At 42.9% G+C, this 17,252-nt stretch overlaps 1 long non-coding RNA gene across 1 annotated transcript; it reads left to right on the forward strand.

Annotated features, from left to right (window-relative positions):
- Nucleotides 1-1,870: 1,870 nt before the first annotated feature.
- On the forward strand, nucleotides 1,871-14,246 carry LOC119709157. The gene is made up of 3 exons (XR_005259289.1): nucleotides 1,871-1,993; nucleotides 12,263-12,401; nucleotides 13,428-14,246. It is a non-coding gene; the product is annotated as an uncharacterized LOC119709157 (long non-coding RNA).
- Nucleotides 14,247-17,252: the final 3,006 nt, after the last annotated feature.

Raw genomic sequence — 17,252 nt, forward strand, 5'->3', positions numbered from 1 at the left:
AGCTCTTTTGAAAACACTGCCTGCATTTCATAAAGCAAAGCCTTCACAGCAGTTTAATATCAGGAATTTATTAAGACCTGTTACACCTTTGTAGAATGGGGTCATATTTTTACTCTTCTAATTTTACATATAGATAAAATGAGATACAGAGAGGTGAAGCTGATGTGCTCAGGATCATAAAAGAACTATAAATTAATGCTGGGTTTGGATGGGAAAGGTCAGACATCACAACTCCCACTACCTTCTTTAAACACTGGACCCCTAAAGTCCTGAAAAAATTCTACAAAGTGATTAGAAATCAGATTTTATTCAATTTCCCCTCTGTGAATCATCTCCCAGGCTGCATGACCTGAGAGCTTCATTCAGGTTTTGGAAAAGACAGAATGAAAGATTTATTAATAAATAAAAAGAGTTTGGAATATTTAGCAGGACCAAAGTTTAAAGATTATAAAGATCTGAGGCTCTTTAATAAATATTAAATATACATTTTTCACCTCATTTTTGGCCAGACATGAAGCGCGGTGTAGAACTGCAGGGACAACGAATTCCGAAGCCAAGAGACTTCTCTCTTTGTTATGGGCTCATTCTAATAAAAAATACTTTTATTCCCTCCAGTTCATGCAAATGTGCTGTTCCTCTGATTAGTGTGAAGAGCACCAAATGGCAATGGAAATCAAGGAACCTAATTATTTCCAGCAGTCACTTCAAAGATGCACCACTGCAATGAAAGACAAGGCTCTCACCTCTTGGGCCCTATTATGTTCTAAACTTTGCCTAGCCTTACTGACACGCCACCTCTGCTTCAGAAGGATTTGATGAATCATGAAAACAGCATCATTTACAGTTCAAGGTACCAAAGCAATTTTCCATCAGCTTCACTGTGCCCTTGCTGCTGCAAGAGGTAAGTGGAGGAAAAACTCCAGTGACTTTTCAGCAGTCAAAAGATTTCTGCAGGGGAAAAGAAAAAAAAAAATAAACAGAACAAGGAAACAACACAGCAAATATTGTCTGAGAACAAGTCTCGCAGGGTGGGCACTGCTGTGCACTGGGTGCCTGTGTAGAGGGTTTTTCTGTAGCAGGGAAGGCAGGGAAATACAGATGGGAGTGTGTTTAGTGGGGTTTGGTGGCAGGGATGTCTCAGCATTTAGGGGGGCTGATGCCTTAGGATTTTAGCTTTTATATTTTTCAAATCCTGCACTGCATTAGTGCATAGCTCTCAACTCCATGTGAAGTGTTAGTTACTGTCTTCATGTTTTGGTCAGACAAAACAATTCCTCTGGGCCTGAGAGCAAGGACACCCCACTGCCTCAGGCCCTGAAAGTATAAACAAAAGTGAGTTAGGGGGAGCAAACTGGGGGTAAATGACCTCATTAGCTGAAGCTGAAATTGAAGGATTAACCCCTGATATACAAATGGACCAAACTTACATCTCTCTGAAAAACTCATGACTATTGTCCATCCTGGGGGTAGCCCCTCAGAGGCTTTGACTGCCCAAGGTGTCCCTATTGAAGGCTTTTAATAAATACCCACTTTTATTCTCTTAATCTTGTCTAGCCTCTGTTCTAGGTACCCCCTCCAAGGCATCAGGGTGAACTCAAGCCTTGCTCTGGGGTTCTACTGAACCTGAGGTTCAGTAGAAGGTTGTCCTGAACACAACTCCCTGGTGACTGGGAGCAGCTGAAGGTTGTCCTCACACAACTCCCTGGTGACTGGGAGCAGCTCAGCACCCCCTGCTAGCACTCCTGGCTGGGACCCAGCCTTGGCCAGCTCAACGCACACCTTTAATCACTGTTTTATAACCACACCCTAAGCCCTGATCCCATCTTGCCTACAAGTCCATGACACGTGGTTGCAGGCTGCTGTGCCAGATCAGGGATTGGAGCAGCCCTCACAACAAGAACAGCATTGGAGGGTTGGAGCATCTCCTGAGAAGGGCATAGAACAAAAATCCTATGAAGACCTGGACCATAAATCCCATGAGGAACAGCTGAAGGTACTGGGGTTGTTTAGTCTGGAGTAGAGACATCTCATGAGAGACCTTGCTGCTGTCTTCAATCCCTGACAGGACACTGTGAGGAGGGCCTTGGTCTCTCCTCCCTTGGTTCTCTCAGGGAACAAGTGACAGGACAAGAGGAAACAGCCTCAAGCTGTGCCAGAGGAGGTTCAGGTTAGGGATTAGGAAGGATTCCTCCCCTGGAAGTGTAGTTAAACACTGGAAAGGACTGCTCAGAGAAGTGCTGGAGTCCCCATCCCTGGAGGTGTCTGAGGAATGACTGGACATGGCACTCAGTGCTCTGGGTTTACTGGTGTTGGGGTGCTCAGTCTAAGCTTGGACTTTAAGAACTTGGAGAGCTTTCCCAGACCTGATGATCCTGTGATTCTGTGTCTGTTCATTGTTTCTGCTGTCACAGGGGGTTGTGAAGGTGTCCATGAACCACACAGGAGGTTCCTGTGGCCTCTTCCATCTCCTCCTCTTTCTCCTCTCTCTGTAACAGAGGAGGAGGGACAGCCTATTAAACCCACACTAACTCTGATTGTTATTTCAGTCTTTCTGTAGCACACAGTTGTTCTCATTACTTAGTCTAAGGAGGCTGCCATTTTATGTGGAATTAATTTCCTTTCTGGAATTCTGTGAGCAGACCTGAATATATATTTCCCACCAAAATGTCATGAAGGTTTTTTTTTTTTTTCCTTAATCATACCCCAGGACATTTCAAGATTGCTTGAGAAATGCTGCAAAAGCTTTATTGAATTTCTTTTTTTTTTTTCCTCTGGTAAAATCTTCACAAGATGGTGGCTTAGTATTGACAGGTGTGAAATTAAGGGAGTTTCACAGTTTTATAGGAGAAGTGATCTGCATCAATGAGAATGCTAAATCTCAGACTTTTTTAACTATCATTTTAACAAGGGTTGATATTTTCTAGTAAAAACACATAAAATTTCACAGCAGTTTAATGTAGTACATGTTTAACAAAATTTCTGTGAGGTACCTCCTGGCCTGGCACCCTTTCTTGACTGCTGAACATCAGCTTTCTCAGCAAGCCACTGAAATCAAAGCCAGAATGAGTCCAGACAGAAACTGATGGGAGTTCAGAGACCTCTTCTCTCTGCCTCCAGGTTCCCACCTCCCTTGGAAGGTGCTCCTGGCTGAGGCGAGGTGAAAATTTCCTAATTTTAGAAAGTGCATGGAGTTTTTCATCAAAAATCCAATTTTCAACAAAAGACCTGGATTCTGCTCCTGATCCTGTCACAGACTGTGCTGTAACTTCAAATGAAACCATTAATCTCCCTGTGTTCCTATTCCCCCAATAAAATGACATAGTCGAGCTTCCTTTCTCCTCTTTCTTTGTCTTTATGATTTATTTGTTTTACTTTTCTGCCATGTTTTCACTGTGCACTGGAGCTGGAGGCTGTAAATACTGTTCATAACAGCAATATATTCAGTCTCAGATGTGAAGATCACATTAACAGATCCTGAAGGAGCACGGGGACAGCCCTGCTGCTGGCTTTGGCTGGGGTAGAGTTAATTTTTTTCCCACAGAAGCTGGCACGGGGCTGTGTTTTGGATTTGTGCTGCAAGCATGGTTGATAGCACAGGGGTGTTTCAAATGAGCTGTGCTCACAGTGCCAAGGTGTTTTCTGCTCCTCCCTGCAGCAGGGCTCAAACTGGACGTGCGCAGCTGAGCCCATCTGATCCCACTGCCCTGGGTGACATCCCAAGGATGGCTGAGCCTTCCTGGGGGCAAGCAGGGAATGAATTCCTTGTTTTGCTTTGCTTGTCCATGTGGCTTTTGCTCCCACCAGAACGTCATGAAGGTTGTTTTTTTTTCCTTAATCATACCCCAGGATATTTAAAGATTGCTTGAGAAATGCTGCAAAAGCTGCATTTAGACTGTTAAACTGTCTGTATCCCGACCACAAGTGAGATTCCTCCCTTTTCCCCTCCCAGCCCTCTCCTGCACGGGGCTGTGGATGAGCAGGGCTGAGCTGGGGTTAAACCACAACATCCAGTTAGGAGCCGATTGACTTAAATTATCTGCAATCAGGTAACTCATTTTCTCATTTAAGTAATTTGCTTTCATTATATTAATAAAGTCAATGAAAATGCATCTAAAGGGAAATACATGCAGGAGTGGATTCAAACCCCAGAATCACTTACAAACTTGGTATGACATTTCTGTACAGGACCCGGCCCAAAAGGGCTGATTCCTTGATTAGAGCTGCCTAAAGTCTTTCTCTTACTCTTGAATTTTAATCCTCATCTCTCCAGACAGCTGATTTTTCTCCTATTCACAGCCTTTAAATCCAATCTAATTCCAGAATACATCAAACCCCAGGGTAGGTTTTCCTGAAACCCAGCTGAATACATTTCCTTATGTTGGCAATTTCCTCCCCTTTTTCCCATTCCTATTTGCTTAAAAATAAACACTATCTTTTCTGTAATTCCAGACAGAACACAGGGCTCTTGCCCTGTTACACTGCAGCTGAATTCTAAGTATACAATTATACAGGGAGGATCTTTAGATAAACCAGCTTGAGGACTTCTGAACATTAAACTCAAATCAGATAACGGCTTTCATCCTGTGCACTGCATTACACAGGGTGCAACTAAGTGGAAGGCTCAGGGAAAAAAATATACCTTCCATGAGGTATAAAGATGTCAAGGTAACAAAAAAAAGCAGATGCAAAATCCTTCCAAATACATGAGGAGTGGAAAAGATGAAACAGAGAAACGGCACTGCTTGTTACCAACAGCTTGTTGGAATCTCAGGGCTGGCCTGGCAGAGCCTATACCTGTCTTTTCATGTGCTGCTGAGGGCTAAAAAGAAAAAAAAATAAAAGACCAAATATTCTGGGTGAATGTTGAGTCTCAGATCAAACCACTAATCGAGTATTCTGTGTAAAACAAGCGAGGTAATTATCCCACTCAGCTGTGCTCTGGTAGGGCCTTAATTGGGAGAAAGTGTTCAGTTTGGGTTCAGTGCTTTATTATACACATATATATTAAAAACATAAAAGAAGATCAAAATGGGGTGGGGGAACAGAGAAGCAGCTCATAGGAGCTCGTATGTAAAAAGGTTTAGGAGACTAATGTTGATGAGGAGAGCCTAAGGACACTTGAAGTAAAACCCTGAGAAGAAATAATTATTATACACACACTGAGCTCTGAAATGCAGAGGTGAGGCAGAGCACTTGTTCTCCTGGGCATGACATTTAGCCCAGGGAAAAGCAAGCAGCACACGTCCTGTGCATCAGATAAAGATCTCTGAAGTCTTCTGACAATGTAGGACACGTGTAGCCTTTTTGCTGGCTGTTTGTATAGACAGCACAGAGAAAACCCCATCACTTTGTGTCAAGATGGGACCTTTTTACTCAGGTTTTGCTGCTGCTGCCTTTAGACTCAAGAGCTTTGAGCCCCATCGAGTGTATGGTGAAACCTGTGCCAGGCAGAAATCAGCAATGGCCTCTTCAAAAGTGCTTCAAAAGGCATTCTCCAAGAGCTGCCTGCTCTTCTTCCCCATGAGGACCACGTAGGGTGTGAACTTTCAGCTGGTTCTCTGGAGATAGCATTAATCCATTCAGGCAAAGACATGCATTCTCTAAGTCAGTTCAGGAAAGATTTGTGGCAATAATTTCATAAGTGTCTGAATAAACCAGAGCTGTCTGTAGCCCGGGATTGCACAAATCCAGGTGAGATATATCCCCCTCACTCCTAACAAACACTTAGGAGAAGCATTTTGACTTCACAGCATCCTCTGGATAACAGGTTTTCCTGAAGGCAGATAAGGCACTGAGTGTTTCTGCAGCACAGGGAAAGCAGTTCTCAGTAATCCCAGTGGCTTGCCCAAAACTCTTCCCAAAGCTAACTCTTTATCTTAAATGCCCATTATTTTCAACTTTCACCTCTAGCTCTGCAATTCCCAACAATATCTTGTTCATCAATGGCATTGATCTCTCAAGTCACCCCCTGGAGATTCATTCTTTTGGGGCTTTAACCCTCACTGAGAAGTGAAAAGGTCTTGGAAACATCCCACAAATCACTGAGAAAAACCCCATATGTTTCTGGAAAATTTTGTTTTCAACATGTAAATTTATGAACAACAGATATCCCTAGAGCCTTCTGCCTGTGGTGAAAGCCCATGGTGCAGACTTCTCCAACTCACCAGGCACCAAAGCACATGCCAGGGTGGCTGAAAATCATCTCCTCCCAAGATTGTCCCATCCCATCCCTAAAGGGTCAGATGAAGTGTGCTTGTGATGGGATATTCCTCCCAGCTGCTACCAAAGGGAGCCAGGACAACCAAGGAGGATGGAGATGCCCACATTGAGGAAAGCCAGGGTAGGTGAAGTCCTGGTTCCTGCTGATTCACCCAAAACAACTTTTTTGCCCTCTCTTCTCCTGTTCCCTGCTCTCTTTTGCCTTTTGAGCTGAGTTTTCAGTGCACAGTCTCTCTAAAGATGAACTTTGCCTCCTGGATGCCCATTGCAATCCATAATCTCAGCAATTTGGGTATTGCAGACAGGGGTTCAGTCACCCTTATTTCTCATTCACTGGTATTTCACAGTTAAAAACCTAAGAAACAGAATATACCGGGGTCTGTCCTCACATTGTGAGTGGGAATTAACAGCAGCAGAGCCACTTTAATGTAATAATAACATTTCATATAACATCTCCTATTTCCCACTGTCTTTACAACATAAGATGACCTCTCCAAGAAAGATGAAAATAACTGTAATTACATCAGTGAAAACCCCCAAAACCTAGAGGAGGGTGGAAAATTATTTGCCACATATTGTGTGGAATAACTTTGGGAACACAATATCAGTTCCCTAAGGAATGGTGAATTGAGGGACTTAAAGGTTATCTGTTTTTTCACTACAGCACCTGGTAGTCGTGGCACTGCGTGGGATCTGAATTTTCCCCAATCTATGTCATCACTGAAGCAAAAACCACCTTCTCAACATATAAGTCTCTCATTTGTGGCAGGAGCATCACATCCCACCCCCACCTTGACCCCAGCCCTGGCCCCAACCCCATTTTGTGTGTTGCCATCTTGTTGAGGAAAAAGAGAGGCAGAGGAAAAGGAGGTGATTCCCCTAAAGAATGGCAAAATGGAGCCTGAAATCCAGGTTTGCCAGTCTGTCGCACTGCTTTCCATCATACTTCTAAACAGTTAAAACTGTTTCTGCATTCTCCTCAAAGTCAAGCTTTCCTGCTGTTCTTTGTGGATGGCCCTCCCAATCAATTATGTCAGAACAATCACCAGTATGGTGTAATAATGTATAATTTTTCATCTAAATTAAAATGTACTTAGGAGACCTTAATTTCCCACACATTTCATTGCATTCATCAGAAATACAGCAGGAAAAAAAAATCCCTCTGAGCAAACACTGTGAGTTGTTTACAAATGCTTCGAGCGCAGTAAGACACGGATTGTTGTTCCATAGACCCTCCTCTTCCCACCACACAGGAGATTTTCCAGGCAAACTCCAGAGAAGGAGATAGTGGGGTAGTAGGGCCAGCTCTGATCTTTAAGGAAAACAATTTGTGCAAGGAGATGGTGCTCCATTTAGCAATCTTGTGGTGTGCTGTAAAGCAGTAATTGCCATCTACCCAGAGACGTTCCCATCGCACGTCTCTCTTAGTGAATGAAACTGCAAATTAATTACTATCTTGTGTATGCATCAAAGACCAGTGCTGTGCACAGAAAACAGCCAGGGTGGAAATCAGGCCATATTTATTTCAGGCAAGCTGTTAAAATATGGGTGAAAATCGTAATAGGCTCAAAAGCAGTTCAGACAAAGCAGGGCAATTCTGCAACCTCACCAATAAATCTTAACTGACTCAGGTATTTTCTTATCAAACTCATTACAAAGCTGTTTGGATATGGAAAGACACAGGTGTGTTGTGTATTAATAGATGTTGGGCTTTGAATTAATGAATAACACAGCACTCCCAGAGTCGGAGCCATGAGCAAAAGCCTCTTCCAGAGTAGCTCATAGCTTTTAAATATATTTTTCCAGCACAACTGTAGGTTACCTATTAATCCCACCACCCAACCAAAAATGGGTAATTTGTTCCAGTCTGCTTGGGCAAACAGTGCTGTGCTGCCTTCCTGAACCCTCCTGTCCCACATTCTGCTGCCTCTTCCCCAAAGCTCTCTGCTTTCCCCTGCCTCCACCTCTGATTTTGCACATCTTGTGTAAAAATGTGGGTTACCTGGGTTGTGGCTTCTCAGGAAATCTCTTTGCAAGCTTGATATTTTTAGGGAGACACAAGTTATCTCAAGTGCAAGTGATAGTCCTAAAATACTGTGCTGTAACCCTACAGAGAAGGCTGCCATATATCATGGTTTTCTTGGAGATGACATCTTTTCTGTTCCAAAAAAAAATATTGGCCAAGGGACTTTTGAGTACTTCATATATTTTTTCAAATACTGGCAAGCCAAAGAGCCCAGACACCTACAGTCAGGGTTTTGCTCACTCAGGAACCCCACCCACAGCCAGCATGAAGTTATTGCTGTCATTTTTCCAATCTACTTCTCTCTATAAATGACTCAACAGTGCCAGTGTGGGCTTACAGCAAGACAATATCACTGTAAATGCTTTGTCCAAAAGATACAGGGGGAAAAATTGCATTACAGCTCGAGAAATCAATTAGGTGGTGAATGGGCGTGTAGCAATTTCAATTCCCTCTCACACTACTCCATAATGCAGGGAATGCTTTGATTCTAAAACCAGTGAAGTGGCTGCATATTTCAATCCTCAGTTGCGTAGGAAAATACGACCAAATAAGATATTAACTTTTTTTTTCACTCTTACAGGAAAAAAAAAAAAAAAAGCTTTTGCTTTCACCTTTGAAAATGAATAGGAAAAAATGGAAGGAAATTTGAGAATCTCCAACTCCCCCTGCTGAGTTAGTAGGACAAACTGTACAATCACACTGCTCAGTGGTGTAAGGAGGCAATTGGCCATGTGGGGCTCAAAAACTCTAATTTTTCTTACAATAGCTTCCAGCATCCTCACTGGACATGGATTTCTTTTCAAATGCATCCGATATGGAGGGTACTTCTCACAAAAATAGAAAAAAAAAAAAAAAGTCCCAAAGAAAGAAGCTGTAGGAGGGAAGAAAGAAAGAGGCAAAGAGTAAACGCAACTTGCTTAAGGTCACATTGCAAGGGCAGGAGTGGAAACCATTTCTTCTGACTCCTGCTCTTCTCACTGGACAACACTGCCATGCAGCAAAACCTGGATAGGGCAGAAGAGCAGGGGAAAATCAGAACTGCTTTTCCCATTTACATCCTCATGTCCCTCTTTTCAGGGCTTTATTGGAATTATACTAATGTATTTTTTAAAAAGAAGGAAAACAGAAGGGAAAAGCCCACAGTGTATTTGAGAGGAGACATAAACCATTCTTTGTCTGTTCCACCTGAAATATTTATTTGTACATATTGACAATGAGCATTTACAGCTGTTTGCTGAGAAATATTACCCTGAGCTGCCTAAACCACTGTGCTAATCGACAGTGAGGTAGATTGGCAGAGATTTCCTCTGGAAGCCACTTGGAATCCTTTGAATCCTTCTCCAGCAGTGCTTTGCAGATCTCTTTTCCACAGAAAATAAAAACATTGCTTTTATCCCCTCCTTCAGGAGAAAGGAATAAGGAAAAAAGAGAATATTTTCAGGTTGATGACTGTCGTTTTGCCCACCCTTTCCACAGTAGTGTGCAGTCCTGGGTGATGATGAGACAGTTCTTGGGGTGGATGAGCTTTGCCCTGGCTGCATGGGAATGGAGAGGTAGGGGCAGAACAAAGGGATGGTGGGGATTTGCTGTCAGGGCTGATGTGGTGTGGGGATCCTTCCTGCCTGCTGATGACTCTGCTTGAGCTGAAGCCTTCCTGCTCTACAGCTTCCTTAGATGAGAACCCAAACCTGGCTGGATAGCACAGCTCTATCCATCGATTGTAGGGAGCATCACTCCCTTCAGACATGGGCCACAAAATCCTGCTTAATCCTCTTGTTTTCACTCCCAGCTCCGTGCCACAAGCACAGAACCCAGGCCTTGCAGGGAAGCAGCCTCCAAAAGAATTAATAGTTTTATTTCCAGCCTTGAATAACGGCTGTGACTCTGAGTCATTTCAGCCACACGTGGCACCTGCTCTGAGTGGTGTTAACAGCTGTGGGGGCACAGGAGAACATTTCAGAGTGGAGGGAGAAGGGAAGGAAATCCCTTTACACTGCCAGCACAGACCAGGCAATGGCCTTTGCTTATGCAGATCATAATCATAATCATTACCTTTTATGATGAAGTACTTCAGCGTTATGGGGCACAGATACTTTTTTGAAGTGGTTACTAACACATTAAAGAAGGAATTAAGAGCCAGGCAGCATTTGATAAATGGCTGTTTGGGGGAGAGCTCAGACCATAAAATCTGCTTGTGATAACAAGGCTCTAAGTCCTGGAGGACAGGCTCCTCCCTGACTTTGAAGCAGTGCAGAGGATGATTGGAGACACAAGGCTATTATCATCCTCTCAATGTCATTCCACCCCGTGAGGAGGACTGGACAGACAAGGCCATGATCCTTTCAATGTCATTCCAACCATTCCTCCTGAGGAAATACCCACTGGGACCATGATCCAGGCGAGCACTTCTGCCTGTGGGTGACTGTAGGACACGACTTCAAGCAAATTTACAGATCTCCTACAACACAAACCTGCTCCATGCAGGATGAGGTCTAAGCATGTCCATGTGAAGGTGTAGGAAGGTGTATCCTTGTTTTTCTGTTTCTCTCTCCATCTCAATGGAGGGACAAGGCACTGAAACTCAGCACAAGGCATTAGAAGTGGGATCCACTCAGCTGAGCTGAGGGGAGGAATTTGCCCTCTTCCATCCCCTTTTAGTGCTGGTAAGTGCTCACATCTCAGACAGAAGAGCTGATGAAATCAGAGCAGTTTCTGTTGTTTCTGGCTCCAAGGTTAATTTTATCAAAAGCAAAGCTCCTTTGACTGCTATCAGCAGAAAGGAAAGTAAAGCTCTTTTTATTACAGGGATATCAATAGAAGCATTTGTCTGACCTCCCTATCGCCTCTCCCCTCCCCACCCCCACTGGCTCCAAATTAGGGATGAGAGAAGAGTGCTGATAAAATAGGGCTAAGATAAAAATCTTAATATTGCAGAACCTGTGACACAGAAAGTAGGAAGAACCACAAAAGCCTGGTTTTGACCTTCAAAGATGGCTCAGAATCAAAACCATAGGGCTTTATCTGATATTTTACCTATCCCAGCCTCTGGAGCAGATGAAGCAAACCCATGTCCTAAGGAGTTTTAGTTTTTGCAGGCAAATACAGCTCTAATATCTTTCCTAGGAAATAGGATACTGGAAACAACATGAGTAGTGATTCCTGATGGATTTTAGCAGCTCCATCTCTGGAAAAAAATTAACCTGGGATGTACAATCAAGAAACTGAGGTTAGAGGTCCCCATGCTGATCTCTACCTCTGCTTTAGAGTTTTTTCTTTCATTTCCTTGTTCTCCTGCCATCATGATGTACAGGTACAAGCAGAGGCAAGAGAAGACAAGGAAAAACTGACTAGTTTTCCTGGTTCCTTACATATTCCTCAAAAAGCTGCCCTTTGAAGGAAGTTTAGTGACTTGTGGCCATGTACACAAAGCTCCTGCCCAGAGAGGGATGGCAGGATGTCGTGCACTGAGGCACTGAAGTGGCTCTAAGGAAATGTGGGTTCAGTGGCATCGATCTCCTCTGTGATCTTAGAGAGATCATTTTGGGCCTGATATTCACTAACACTGAAGCATTTTAACATCATGGGAGAAATGAAAAGAGAGTGTAAATGTAATATATACCCACTTCATGGCCCGTTTATGCTGTCAGAGTAGTGGAAAGCAAATTTAGTGCAAATGAGAATCACACATTTTATCTTTCTGTGCCTCAGTTCTGCATCTGTAATACAGAAGTTAATAAAACTGACTTCCTCTTGCTCTAGCTCCTTTTTTTTTGGCTACATGTCAGCTCTGTTTGTTTGGCCTTTAAAATTTCAGTGCAAGGACTGCCCCTCACAACACCTTTGTACAACCAAGTGCACAAAAGCAGCTTGGGTTGAGCTCGGGGTGCAGTGAGAGCCTGCTCATGACCAAGTCCTCTCAACCAACACAGGGATTCCATTTAAACCCAGGAGACCACTGACACGACAGAAGCTTAGTCAGAAATCTTCATTCATTCTTTCTTTTTTTCCCTTTTCCAGGTTTTCTTTTGACTGTTCCAGGATCTAAGGGAGACATCGGAAGCTGAAGAAAGGAAGCGACCTGTTCACAGGTTGACACCCTGCCAGCAATCATTACAAACCCTGAAATTGGTATTTTCACCCTCATTTGGATGATCAGGTGTAAATATAAATTTTAATTATTTACATAATTAAGTCAGTAATTTGCTGCCCATCAGAAACATTTGACGATATTTTGGTGCCATCTGTTTCCTAATTGAACTTAATCTCTAAAAGATGTTACAAAAATATCCACTAAATAATAATGATAAACACAAAACAATTCCCCTCTTTCCCCCCCTCCCCCTCCATAATTACTGCTATTTTCAATCATTTCCTAGGGAAAAAGAGGCTGGGGTTCAGATGTGCCAAGGTCTTGTTGGTAGATGAGCACTGAAACAATAATAAAATGTTTAGAAGGACTGGTGAAGCTCAGATGGTGGATAGGCAAGGCCTGACTGCAGGGATAAAGGTGGAAATAATTAAAAAATCAAACCAGAATGTGTCCCAATCCCTCTGTAAGTGATGCCCAGAGTTTGTGCTGGTCCCTTGACTTTCAGGCATATCAAAGATGTGCTAAAGCTCCAAACTCATGTGTGTTAAAAGGAATTAAGAGAATGCAACAACTGGCACAGGCCTGAAAAGACAACATAAAATAAGAAGAAAATGTTTGGCCATAAGAACTGCATCTGTGCAGCAGAACCAGTAATTTTCCAAAGGCAAATTGTGCTTTTAGAGGTTTATGTCACTGTCCAGCAGCATTTTGGGCATTCAGATACTAAACTCAAACATGCTGAAATGATTTGGTCCGTGAAAACCAGCTGGAATATTCAAGTTGCAAACAAGTATCAGGAAACTTGTCCCCACCGCTCCTTTGAGTACAGAGTGGAATTGTGCAGACTGTAACACCTACACCTTTGGCAAAGGAGTGCCTTGGTTTCTTCTGAATAAACATTTTCCAGGATCCCTTCAGGTTTTAACCATGCTGGCAACTTCTGTAGCCCAGCACTGGGGTGCAAAACAATCAGAACATGTTCACTCTTTAAAATAATCAGTATATGGAGCTTTAGAAAAGATGCAGCTCAGATTTGAAGCAAGTCTGGCTTCAAGATTTTGGTTGGTAGTTACTTTCTCCCTCGCCTTTCAGGAACAGAACATTCTTGCTGATTGAGTTGTCAAAATCGAGGCTCATCTGATGGCTCCCAACAGACCTCTATGAAATTGGTGTACTCAAATCAATTGGCTTTGCTGGAGTTGAAAGAACTGGCTGTCAACCACATATGGTGCCCATTTGTTCATGTGGATGGACTCCAGACATTGCACCAGAGCTGTTAAAGCCAGAGCTCCTCCTCGCAGGTGGCACGAGATTTCCATGGGAAAGTCTTGCTGTCTTTTCCATGACCACTAAAGTCTTGTTGTCTTTTCTTTGACCATTTTTATGACAGGCAGGTGGAGAAGAGGAAAGATGCAGCTTATTGATGAAATTTGAAGGAAAACCTAAAAATCCTGTGTGTGTGTGTGCGTGAGTGTGTGAATGTGAGGCCAGCTATGTGGAACTTCTGTTGGTATATTCTAAATGCACTTTAGTTATGATGGAATATAGGAAAGACCAATATTTTTGTCTCGTGTCACAAAAAAAAAAATCATCACGCTCAAAGAGTCACTAAAATTAATGAGTTTGATGGGATAGGCCTGTCACCACCTCTGAATTCACATTAACTTTCCAATTTCTTTTAATCTCTCCTTTCAATTGGGCATGAAAAAGTCTGTTAAATTTAGTCTCAGCCTAAGAGCTTTTGGGTACTTTTTTGGTATTCAATTTTCAGGAATACCTGAAGATCTTTCTTTGAGTTATTTGGAAAAAAAATTATTTTCCTCTTATATTCTGGTCAGATATTTCACATTTTGGTTTCTTAAAAGTAGTTTGGGGTGGACTTGCCAAACTGTCTTAGTCTGTAGAGGTAACTGTGTCATAAAAATTAAGTCAAGCTTGAAGAAAATTGTATGAGTGGTTGAAAAATTAATAACACCTACACCAAGAAATTGTGAGTTTAAAAATTATGGCGTTTTCTGCCAGTTTGAATATTTTAATGTATGTTCACAGGCAATTCCGTTAATGTAGACTGCCAAAATAATTATTTCAGTTTATAATTTTTCAATTATCAAAACTATATTTCATCAAATATATTTAATTCTCAATAAAATCTATCAAGCAAGCCAAGTTTGATTTCTCCTAACCTTGAGTCCTTCCAAACGGTAGATTCTGCCAAAAATACCATACGTTTTTTAAATATAATTTAAGAGGCTTAAGATACTCTAAGTCCTTAGAGCAGTTTAAGAGGCTTACTGTAAACTCTCTAAAACTGCAGAGCAATTTAAGCAGTGACAGCACCCCCCAGGTCCACACCCTCGCCTGGAGTAAAGCAGCACAACCCCCCGATTGTAAAAGAGCTTCAGTGCTTTCCCTGCATGGGAATCTGTCCCTAAATCTTGAGAAGCCTTAAGCCTCTTTGGGCCTTGTGTGCACAAGGTTTCAGACACTCCAGCAAGCCCTTGTCAAAGCAGTTTGAGCCAACGTTTCTGGCTCAGCATCTTCAGTGCAAGCATGATGGACATCCACAAGGTTTTACAAGTGTAAAGCTACCTCAGGAGATTAACGCAGTGCTGAGCCTGGTGCAGCCCAAAGGGTCTCTCTTTGAAAAAAAAAGAGGCACTAGAGGCTGCAGAGAGGTTTGGGGAATGTGGGGTACACATCAAACGTGAGACTTGCTGTGTTCAACACGCTGTGTTTTAGATCAAATGACTTCCTGCAGCCTGACTGTCCCATCAAGAGCACCAAGTGGCAGAAGATCAGCTCAGCTTGGAAGGACTTCTCTGAGGAATTCTGGCATCCTCCCATCCCTATTGCAGTAGGGTGCCCCTAACATGGGAGCAGTGAGCTTTGACTCCATGATTTCAGAAGGCTGAACAAAAGCTTTATTAAGCTATACTATATTATACTACACTATAATAATACTAAACAATATTAAACTATATAAAAACCCGTGACCCTTTCAGACAGTCACAACACAGCTTTGACTTAATTGGTCAATCAATCAAAATCACCATCACCAGTGTCCAATTAGGATATCACTTTTGGTAAACAATCTCCATGACACATTCCACATGTGCCAAACAACAGGCGCAGCAAGTGAAGAGAAGAATTGTTTTTCTCTGAGCTTTCTCACTGCCTTCCCCAGGAAAAATCCTGGGGCAGTTGTGCCTGCTGCTCTCTGTGAAGAGAGCTGTGGCCACAAATCCCCTCAACACCACTCTCCATGTTGGCATGCAGGTACATCATGTTGTGTGTTCTCAGCTCTCAGCACACTCTGCTTTGGTGTCGAGCTACTCCTGGACTTGCAGGTCCAGAGGTTTTGTTCAGCTCGCTGCGTGCAGCTCCCAGAGGAAATACTCAGTTCATCCCGCACGCAGTTAATGGCATTAGTAAATGTCTGCAAAGCAATAATGGAATTTAGAGTGCCCATCACACATTTCCTCCTTCAGCTTTGATCTGACAGCTGCACCTCCAGGAGACCAAACTCGACTCAGTCTTGTCGAAGTTCAGTCTGAGATTTAGACATGGATTTAGGCTTTGTCACTGCAATTCATCTCAGTTCCAGGATGGGAATTTAGACCCTGGAAAAGCCCTGATTTGGCTCCCTGAGTCTTACCAGGATGTGAAATGCACTAATGAAGACAGCTAAGACCTTGTACCTAAAAAGGCTTTTATCGATGTGGAGCTCCCAGGCTTTCCAGTCCTTGAGTCAATCTGCCTTCATTGCAGGAGGTGGATTGTGAGAAGGCAATTAGCCAGGAGTAAGTCATCCCTGCATGCCAGAGTTGAGTGAAGGAAACCTTTCCTGCTCTTCTGGAGAATGCCACAGCTGGAGCCAGCCAAGAGCTCTACTTGGCCCATGCCCAGAGGCCAGATGCCAGTTCAGTTTCAGCCAAGACCTACAGCCATTGGGATGACAAATCTTTCCTTAACACTCTTATTAAATCCTAATCTCAATCTTATTCATCATTATTAAGTCTTGAAATTGGGCTGAATATTTAAATGAGGTGAAATGGAAAGACAAAGAGGCTTTGAAAGTATGTGAAGTGGGGGGATAGGGGAAGATTTAAAGAGACAACCTCAATTCCCTTCATGAGTTGAAGAGTAATCTATCCAGATTCAGGGACAAAGGACTTTCAGAAATAACTAAAAAGGGGGAAAAAAACAGAGAGAGAGAAAGATATTACCCGTTAGAACCCAGACTTGTAATACTAGTCTTTCAAAGACTTCTTAGTAAAGTAGCAGGGACATGGGGAGAAGGGTTTGCTGAACAGAGATTGAGGATAGAGAGAGAAAAGATGAATTGAGAGATTAAATACTCCAGGGTGGTTTAAGGGCTGTTGAAATATGACTTCCCCAAGGTGTGTGTTTGGCCCAGGATAAATGTGATGATTGGAGCAAACTCCTGTCAGCTGCCTCACACCACATGCAAGTGGGAACCACTTTTGAAAGTCACACTAATGACAGCATTCCTGATTCACCTGCAATTCCTACAGGAGACCCAGCACCTACACTGAGCACCTTCACCACTAGGATTTTTTTGTGTCAAACATATTCTGGTTGTGCAATCACTGGAACAAGAGAGGAGTTTAGTCTCAGCTGCTTAACCATGGAACCAGACCTTGAAACTGACTTTCTCCATGGGGGGCAGGTTATGGCCTCAGCTTCACCAGCCCCCTGTGACTCTCAGCATCAATCCAGTGCCAATCCCAGCTCCAGACAGTTTTGCTGATGTAAGGGAGATCACAATCTGCCTCACGAGGAATAGATATTTTTCTGCGTTTAAAAATAAATATTCAGATTCGGAGCATTTCATGGAGCAGGGTGACCCACACCATCTGTTCCTTCTGACAGTTCTTGGGAAGCCTGCGGATCTGT

This window comes from Motacilla alba, chromosome 17 (genome assembly GCF_015832195.1).
Source record: "Motacilla alba alba isolate MOTALB_02 chromosome 17, Motacilla_alba_V1.0_pri, whole genome shotgun sequence".
Taxonomy (NCBI): Eukaryota; Metazoa; Chordata; class Aves; order Passeriformes; family Motacillidae; genus Motacilla; species Motacilla alba.